Source organism: Canis lupus, chromosome 14 (assembly GCF_003254725.2).
Source record: "Canis lupus dingo isolate Sandy chromosome 14, ASM325472v2, whole genome shotgun sequence".
NCBI classification, from domain to species: domain Eukaryota; kingdom Metazoa; phylum Chordata; class Mammalia; order Carnivora; family Canidae; genus Canis; species Canis lupus.
Window position 1 is genome coordinate 6604249 of NC_064256.1, and position 9642 is coordinate 6613890.

At 43.7% G+C, this 9642-nt stretch overlaps 1 long non-coding RNA gene across 1 annotated transcript; it reads left to right on the plus strand.

The window, feature by feature from the left end:
- Positions 1-374: 374 nt before the first annotated feature.
- On the plus strand, positions 375-8215 carry LOC125752452 (uncharacterized). The gene is made up of 2 exons (XR_007401970.1): positions 375-2842; positions 7730-8215. It is a non-coding gene; the product is annotated as an uncharacterized LOC125752452 (long non-coding RNA).
- Positions 8216-9642: the final 1427 nt, after the last annotated feature.

The window sequence follows — 9642 nt, forward strand, 5'->3', positions numbered from 1 at the left end:
TCCTTCTTGCCTCCTGGGCTGATGTTTATAAATAAGGCAGACCTTCAGAAAACTTCAGTGGAGCACTAAGCAAAATCAAAATTTTATTTTATTTTTGTTTTATTTTTAAAAAGATTTATTTGAGAGAGAGAAAGCATGAACAATAGGGAGGAGCAGAGGGAGAGGCAGACTCCCCACTGAGCTTGATCCCAGGACCTTGAGATCAGGACCTGAGCCAAAGGCAGACACTTAACCAACTGAGCTACCCAGGCGCCCCAACAAAATCAAAATTTGAGTTTGCAGATTGGCTGCAAAGCCTGACATGTGTTAATTTACTTGAGATTCTAGTCAAAGAGGTATTTCTTTTTTTTTTTCTCATCTTTTTTTATAGGTGGGGGAGGGATAAAGGAAAGAGGGAGAGAGAGAATCCCAAGCAGACCCTGCTCTGAACACAGAGTCCTACGTGGGGCTCAATCTCATCACCCTGAGATCATGACCTGAGCTAAAATCACAAGTTGGACACTGAGCCACCCAGGTGCCCCCAAAGAGGTATTTCTGAACCAGAGAGTGTTTGTTATGTCCCCAGGAGATTTCCTGATGTGTTATAGTGAATGATAGGCTGACAATGTTCTCTCTTCATTTTGACAATAACTGAATGAGAGGCAGAAGGACCTGCCTCTCCATGTGCCTTCTGTATATGGCTCCCTTGAGTGGGGCTCCCCAAGGCTCTTTCACTGCTGGTGGGAAGCATCAGTGTCTGTGGTGAAGAAGATTGACCCTGACCTGCCCCATCTAAATAAGACTACCCACTGATAAAGGGGCCGGGAAAGCTAGAAAGTAGTTATTGTCTGAAATGTCCTATTTTCTTTTAGTAACTTTGGTTGGATTTCTGATTCACTTTTATACTGAAATATTTTAAAGAAAATACTAGACATCATTATATTCTACCCATGCTGAACTTCAATTTCCATCTTTCAACAGTACATTGTTTCTGTATTCTTCACCCAAAAAAATTAATGACCCCTTAACATCATCTAGTACCCACCTGGTCCATATGTAAAATTCCTAAGTATTCCAAGATGTTCTTCACATTTGATTTGCCCAAACCAGGTCCAATTCAGGATCATAGGTTGCATAAATCTCTAGTCTGAAGGACAGTCCCTTTTTTTTCATGCATGCCAGATTTTTAAATTTGTCATCTTTCAATCCTAATTTTTAAGAGAGTAAATAGTGTTGATAGCTCTCCTAAATCAAACTTCTATCAGTGGATGAGACCCAGAGGCTGCTTCTAGGTTATTTTTGTAAGGGTACTCTTTTGCCTTTGGCATGAGTGTTCATTGTCAGTTTCCGTGGTCCCCCTTAGATATTGATTGGCAGACAGCTCTCAAACATTCACAGAGATGAGACTTAGAGCCCCAGAGTGGAAACCTTTCACTAACTGGTGACTAAATGAGTTTGAAGTCTGCCCTCTAGAAGCTCACATCTTCTAGGTCACTGCTTTAGGAGTAGTGTAGAATCATTAACGTTGACAAGATGTAGTTCAAAAGGACTACAACCCTAATTCCAGGTTCTAATAGTGTGGATGAATTTTTTAAAGTCTCTCCACTGCAATTTTTATTTATTTTTTATTTTTTTAAGATTTTATTTATTTATTCATGAGAGACACAGAGACACAGGCAGAGGGAGCAGCAGGTTCCATGCAGGGAGCCCGACGTGGGACTCAATCCCAGGAGTCCGGGATCATGCCCTGGGCCGAAGGCAGGTGCTAAACTGCTGAGCTACCCAGGCGTCCTGAGCTTTGCTTATTTTAAAGAAATTTGAGTACTTTCCTCGGAGGGAAATAGAGATTAAAAATTGCAGTGGAGAGGGCTCAACAGGAGTTCGTCAAGGAGTTCGTCATCCAGGCTGGAAGACACGTTTCTACACAAATGTTGCACAAGAATGCTCAGTACAGGGCAGCCCAGGTGGCTCAGTGATTTAGCGCCGCCTTCAGTCCAGGGTGTGATTCTGGGATCCTGGGATCGAGTCCCACATCAGGCTCCCTGCATGGATCCTGCTTCTCCCTCTACCTCTGTCTCTGCCATTCTCTCTCCTGTGTCTCTCATGAATAAATAAATAAAATCTTTTTTTTTTTTTTTTTTTTTTAGTGCTCAATACACCAGGAGAAGTATAAAAAGAAGTGAGGGGCACCAGCTGGCTCAGTTGGCAGAGGGCGCGACTTTTTTTTTCTTTAAGATGTGAGAGACAGCATGAGTGGGAGGGGTAGAGGGAGAGAGCAGTCTCAAGCAGACTTCCCACTGAGCGCAGAGCCTGATGTGGAGCTGGATCTCACAACCCTGAGATTATGACCTTAGCCAAAACAGAGTCAGACATTCTACCAACTGAGCCACCTAGGTGCCCTGAACGTGTGACCCTTGATCTCAGCATTGTGAGTTCAAGACCCACTTAGGGTGTAGAGCCTCTTTAAAAAGTGTTTTCTCATGAATGGAATTGGAGAGAGTTTCCAGGAAGTGGGTAGATTTGATCTGGACTTGGAGATGAGTAGGAGATGTAGGTTCTGGGAGAACTGGGACCTTGTCCATCTTTTTTTTTTTTTTTAATAAAGTCTATTTCTAACATGGGTCTCGAACTCATGACCCCAAGATCAAGTGTCAATATGCTCTGCCAACTGAGCCAGCCAGGCTCCCCACTGTCTGTCTTGTCATCTCAGCACTTGAAACTGCCTGGCATACAGTAGACAATGAAATGATGTCATTTGAGGCTGAAGGAATGTTGTGAGCAAATGGACAGAATTTCCTATGTTCCTGAAAGAGCAAGTATTCTGCTGTGGCTAGATCTGTACATTGAGGAGTTGAAGAGAGAGGTGAGAGAATAGAAGTTGGGCCAGATTGGAGTCTTTTGTGTTCTCCAGAGGACTGTGGTCTTGATTCTGTGAGAAAAGGAAACCTTGGTGAATTTTTTAGTAGGGAAATGACATTTGTACTGAGGAAGATAATTGTGGTGTGTGTGGATAGCACCTTAGGGGAGACAGAAAAAAGCTCTAAGGGAGGTGTGATGGCAGAGACAATGGATGACTTGACAGCAACGTCAGTGACAACTTTAACATGAACAATGTGGGCATGAGGAAGAGGGAGGAATCAAGGGTGACCTCATGGTCTGTGGCCAACCGTTTCAGATCGAGAACCCAAGTGGAGAGGGAACACAACAGTTGTATTTTTAACATTTTGAGTTCAGTGTCTACAAACAATGTCCCAGGGCGCAGAAGAGGAGGACCCAGTGTGCTGCAGTCGAGGGTCATTGTTTCAAATGCTCACAATCTAGAGAGCTGAGTAGAAGTAAAGCCATCCACCTTACATCAGCCTGTGTTACCATGTACCAAAGCTCGAGACTACCTGTCCGAGTTTCTGGTGACTACACTACTAGACTGGACTTTCAAACAGTAGTGGGTGTTCTCAGATAGAGTGATGGTTAATTTTCTGTGTCAGCTTAACTCGTCTGAGGGATGACCAGATAGCTGAGAAAATATTATTTCTGGACATATAAGTGAGGGTGTTTCAGGAAGAGATGAGCTTTTGAATTGGCGAAGAAGTAAAGTGGATCACCCTCACCAATGCAAGTGGGGATGGTCCAATCATTGAGGGCCTGAATGGAACAAAAGACAGGGGAAGGGTGAATGTGTTTTTTTGCTCAAGCTGTGACATCTGTCTTCTGTTCTTGGACCTCGGAGCTCCTGGGTCTCGGGCCTTCGGGCTTGGATTGGAGCTGCACCACCGGCTTTCCTTCACCTCCAACTATCATGAGACAGATTGGGGGCTCCTCAGCCTCTGAAATCGTGTGGGCCAATTCCCCTAGTAAATCTTTGTATCTATACATATCATACCACTTCTCTTTCCCTGGAAAACGCTGATACAAATGGAATTGAGCTCATGAACCTCTTCCCAAAGCTGCTGTTCTCTCTTCCACACACCAGGACATCACTTCAAACCCAGGCTGAAGTGTTCTTCTTGTTCCCATAAAAGTTTGGTGTGGCCTTTCTAGGAACCCACTTTTCCTGATTTGATTCTTTATTTGAAAATACATTTTTTTTTCTTCTTTTGGCAGATTCTTTTAAAGAAGATAATTGCCTAAAATGTCATTTTTGCTACTTTACCATCCCCAGAGTTGGCACTATAAATCATCACTGTAAGGAATTTTCTTGCTTTCATTAACCACGGTAGGTAGCTCATGAGGATGCTGTGTAATCTCTGTGTTAGTCATCTGCTGGCAAACAGAACTTCCATGGCCTTCCTCTCTACTTCACAGCTGAGAACCTTCTTTTGCAGTCTTGGTGCCAGCAACAGGGTGGAGACCCCCTGGTATTTTAGGCTGTTTAGACTCCCTGGTTCGGCCAATCCTTCCTGCTTTCAGATTATTCCCCTTACTGTTTTTCTCCACTGGGGTCTCTAAGATTCTATGTTTTGTTTTAACAAAAATTACACTTCCCATCCAAGGAGACTTTGTTTCTACAAAGGGAAAGACTGAGTTCCATGGCCTTTACAACAAGCTCCATCATAATGGCTAGAATGTGGCAGAGCTGCATTTGACCCATTCTTCCCAGCCTTCTGAACTTTCCATTATGATACAGCTGGGAATATCTTTCAGTGCCATGGCTCTGTGATCTTCCTTCCCTGGGCACAAAGTTGAGATCTGTGTCTCACAGCTGACAGGAATATCTTGTAACTGCTCATGGGATACTGGTATCCAGACGTGAGTCTCTCACCTGGCTCTTTTTAAAGTTTAGCCAAGTTTAAGAGACTAAGTTAGCAGGTGCAACATGCTCTTTGGGGGCTTTCCTCTTTTACTCGTCACACCCTTAGACCAGTTGTGGCTGCTTCAGAGCCAGCTTTTAAATCCCTTCCACCCTGTTCCATCTTAGTAACAAAAACAGCTTGACCAACAGCAAAAGTACAAACACTGCCTCCTCAGTTTTCCTTGCTATTTATAGTTTTATCCCTACCCTGGTCTTCTTTGGCTTTAGGTAGCTGGTATCTGGGTCAATTGACCCATGCCCTCCGAAGTGAATGCTGCAGCTTTAATCAGAGGCCACTCATTCCATCTTTGTCTCATTCTCTCTTTTCTCTTGTTGCTTATTGGCTAAAGTGTTCCTAGTGGCTACTGGTTTTCTTTACACTGTGCCAATCTGCATCAGTTGGCTGTTGTGTAGCAGAAGCCAATGAGGAAGAGAAAGAAGGCAGGGGAACCAAGTTTGTATGGTCTCTGGGGAGGAGTGGTAGGCCATGGAGACATGGTAGTTTAGTCAGACCATCCAAAGATTCAGGCCATTTTAATAATACACTTTTCAGCTCTGTGTCCTCATTTCTGTCAGCTGCCTGTTCCTATTGCAGTAGGTAGATATGGGGGGTGGGGGTAGGGTTGTTTCCCACAGTAGGTCAGTAACAACCTTCAAGAGGATGCAAGTCGAAACATAAATGTCTGACCAGGAAATAATTCCAGGTTCACCTCCGGGACTCTCAGAGTTCTCGTGAGGAAAACCAAGATCCCAGAGACAAGAAAATCATCTTTAGATTCCATGTCCGTTTCCTAGTGAGTCTTGTCCAGCCAAGACCAGAACCAAAGGAGAAGAAGGAAATACACACACGGATGGCTTGGTGGTGGGTGGGTTTCGAGCCATTTTGAAGCGATAGTGAAGCAAAGCCTGCAGCTAGAGCCTGCCGTTTTAGTGTGACCTGAACCGGGGACAGGAACAATCTTGAATAGAAGCCCTAAAAATTGAATTTGCTACCACTACAAATAGCTCTCAATCCAAGGAAGCACTGTGGGCATGTACTATTCTAAACACTACATTTTTTACCTCACTGAATCCTCATAGCAAGTGAGAAAGAGACACTATCTCCATGTTACAAACAAGCAAATTAAAGTGTAATTTAATGACTCTGCTAACACTCTCTCTGCCTCCTAACCAAGAATATAGTTCAAAAGAAGAAAAGGGATTTATAGGAAAATGTTCACTCGATGGTAACTTCTAAGAAGAAACTGAACATAACCTAAACATCTAACAGCTTCACAGAGTACAAATCAGTGTAATATGATTCAAAAAGTTATAATAATTTATAATAATTGTAATAAACCTGTTGCAGGGAGGAAAGTCATTCGTGACATACGTGGGCAATGGTGCAGGGGCATGTACCTCTCTCTGGTGGGGTTTATATAGCCATGACTAGAAGAGAACTTGAGAGAATGAAAAGATAATGTATTCAAATGGGACATGTGATGTCCTTTGGATTTTGTTTTAATCTTCATCCTACTGCTTATACAATAAATTAAAACTTGTGTCTCCTTCATCTTTATAATTCTATAACCAGTATTCAGTGGCCTAGCAAACATTTCTGGTAACTTTATGTTCTCTCCACCACCACCCCCAGGTATCTAAGTTTTCACACTTTATTGTTTCTGCTGTTCCCTTTTGTCTGCCTTTGACATAAGGTAGGTGAGAAACAGTAAAAGTAGCAATAAATCACCATGTTCAGATAGAATAACAATAAAGCTTTATCTTGAAAGTTTCCAAGTAAGTTATTACCTAGTTCTGCTACATATTTGATACGTGAACAAATATACAAAAAACAGGGGATCCCTGGGTGGCTCAGCAGTTTGGTGCCTGCATTCAGCCTGGGGTGCGATCCTGGAGACTCGGTATTGAGTCCCACATCGGGCTCCCTGCATGGGGCCTGCTTCTCTCTCTCTGCCTGTGTCTCTGCCCCTCTCTCTCTCTCAGTCTCTCATTAATAAATAAATAAAATCTTTTTAAAAAATATACAAAAAACATTCTTTGTAGCTTCCTAGCTCATACCATGTATTCTTTTTCACAGTTTATAGACTGGATAGGAAGGTGACCTGTTCTAAATAATATGGGAATGGATATAGAGAGTGCTCTGTCCCCCTTCCCTCCCTTTCTTCCATTCATCTTCAATTCACCTTCACTCCACTGTGGAATCTAATTCATCCTTTTCTGAGCTGAGTCTCTTCATGGAGAGAGACTGTTAATAAAGGAATGGCTACACACCCATGTTCACTGCAGCGTTGTTCAATAGCCAAGAGGTGGAAGCAAACTAAGTGTCCATGGACAGATAAACGAATAAAGAAAACTGTGGTATCTGCATACTATGGAACATTATTTAGCCATTAAAAAAAAAAAAAAAAAAAAGGAAGTCCTGTCAGGCACTAGAACATGGATGACCCTTGAGGACATTATGCTGAGTGAAATAAGCCAGTCACAAAAAGACAAAATCTGTATGATTCTGCTTCTATCTGAAGGAGTCAGATTCATAGAAACAGAAAGGAGAATGTGGTTTCCAGGTACTAGGAGGAGGGGGAAATGGGGACTTCAGTGTGTATAGAGTTTCAGTTGTGTAAGACAAAAAAGTTCTAGAGATCTATGCACAACAATATGCATGTAGTTACCACTACTTACTGTACTCTCAAAAATGGTTAAGATGGTATATTTTTTAAAGATTTCATTTATTTATTCATGAGAGAGGCAGAGACATAGGCCGAGAGAGAAGCAGGCTCCCTGCGAGAAGTCTGCTGTGGACTTGATCCCAGGATCCCAGGATCATGATCTGAGGCAAAGGTAGATGCTCAACCACTGAGCCACCCAGGCACCCCCAAGATGGTATGTTTTATATGTGTTTTACCACATTAAAAAGAAAACAAATGGCTACTTTTGTAGAACCTTTTAATCCTTCCCATCTAGATTTGGGCAGTATCGTCCATCATCCCTTTTCCTTTCATCGACATGTCTGGGTACATCTTTGCTCTGAAACCCTCGAGCTGTGCCATGGTCTTCGTCTTCGTCTTCTATGAAGACTCCTCCTTCTCTATTAGGGGAAGAAAACGGATGTGAAACCTTTCTTCTGTAGATCTAAGGAAGTTATCTGTCAAGTGAAAGGTGATGTATCAGATATTAAGTGACTGGAAAAGCTCACCTCCTTAACCATCATGTGACGTTGGGCGGGAAGTCCCCAAGTCACTGTAACAGACTTTGAGGGTCAAGATCAGGTGTGTGGCCTTAGTGCTGAGCAGAAATGCAGCAGTACCTTCTGGAGCCACCAGATGGCCCCCATGCTCCACATCTGACTTCCTCAGGGGCCTGAATTGAACACGAATTGCAGAGACCAGACAAGCCTTGCCTCTCCACTTCATATTAATCACTAACAGATCGACCGTGGCAGATATTACAGCTCTTTCTTTCTCACTCGGCTTATTCTCATTTTCAGCATCATTCTTACATTTGTCCTCACTTTGCTACGGTCTTTTCTCCCAACCAAACTGATATTCCTTAAAGGCTGCAGCTGCCTTGCTTCCTCCATAGGCTTATACAGGGATTGGGAAAAGAGATGGTCAGAAAACACAAGACAGTCGGTGGGGAGAGAGAAAAATGGAGAGAATGGATGTTTACTGAGAAGCCAGAGAAGAAAGAAAAACACCTTAAGGTAGGTGTAGGACACTGTGTCCAGGGTTAGAGGCAAGAGTAGCATGGCCAAGAAGCCAGTTTGAATAGGAATTCAGCTGCGAGAGGAATCCCAGAGCATGATAGGCCATTGGCAACTACATTGGCATCAATGAGGTGGCCTTCCTGAGGTGTCATCCTCATGCCAGTTTCAGCACCAGCACTTGAAGCTAGGTCACCTAAGGGTCAACCCATAGAGTTAGGCAAGCCACTAATGAAGCTTTGAGGACACATTCATAGGGGCATGGGCCAGAATGTGTGTCATCACGGCCACAGTGCAGCGAGGACCCAGCAGATGACCTCTCCTTGTGAAGATTCCAAAGCCTGTGACTAATACTAATTAACCCTGACTCACTGTAACAGAGCACAAAGTAGTCATTGTCTCCACTGAATCCAGTAGGGAAACTGATGTGTGGAGTGGGGAAGCAGCTTTGCTCCCTCTGGCAGGGGTACCAGGCCATGAGCTTATCACTGCCCTGTCCAAATGCTCTTGACGCTGCCCTTGATAATCAGGAGTAAACACTTCCAGTGGGCTGTCCAGAGGAGAAGAGTGGGATCTTTCCTCAGGGCTGTTTCCATGTGCCCCAGAGCCATAGACTGAGAAACTCCCGGTTGCAAAGACTCCTTGGCCCAACACCTGTACACAGTCTCTGCTTCTACAGTGAGGGATCCGAAGGCCAGAGTGATAGCCAACATCACACCGTGGGTGTAGTGAGTGGGCCAGGCCTAGAATCCTAAATTTCTGTGTACAGCCCCCTTGAACAGCCCCAGTGACAGCAGAAGAGAGGCAGGACCATGGGAGTGATAAGCATGGGCTTCAGGTCAGTAGTCAGGGTTCAAATTCTGGATTCTTTGGTTACTAGCTATGTGCTTCCGAGCTAGCTACTCCATGCCCCAGTTTTTCTATCTATAAAATGAAGCTAAGGCTAGTAGCTACATCATAGGGATGTTTTGAGAAGCAAAGCAGATACGTAAAGTGCTCAGTAAATACTAGCTCTTTTTAAAATATTATTTAAATAAGGCAGATACAACAATTCGTAGCTGCGCACCTGGCATTCAATTACCCTACTGGCTTCCACCCAACCATCCCTCTGGCCATTTCTCCAGTTTTCCTGGTCTTCTGGGTCTCCTGAGGGAAGGGTGCAATGAAAGGATGG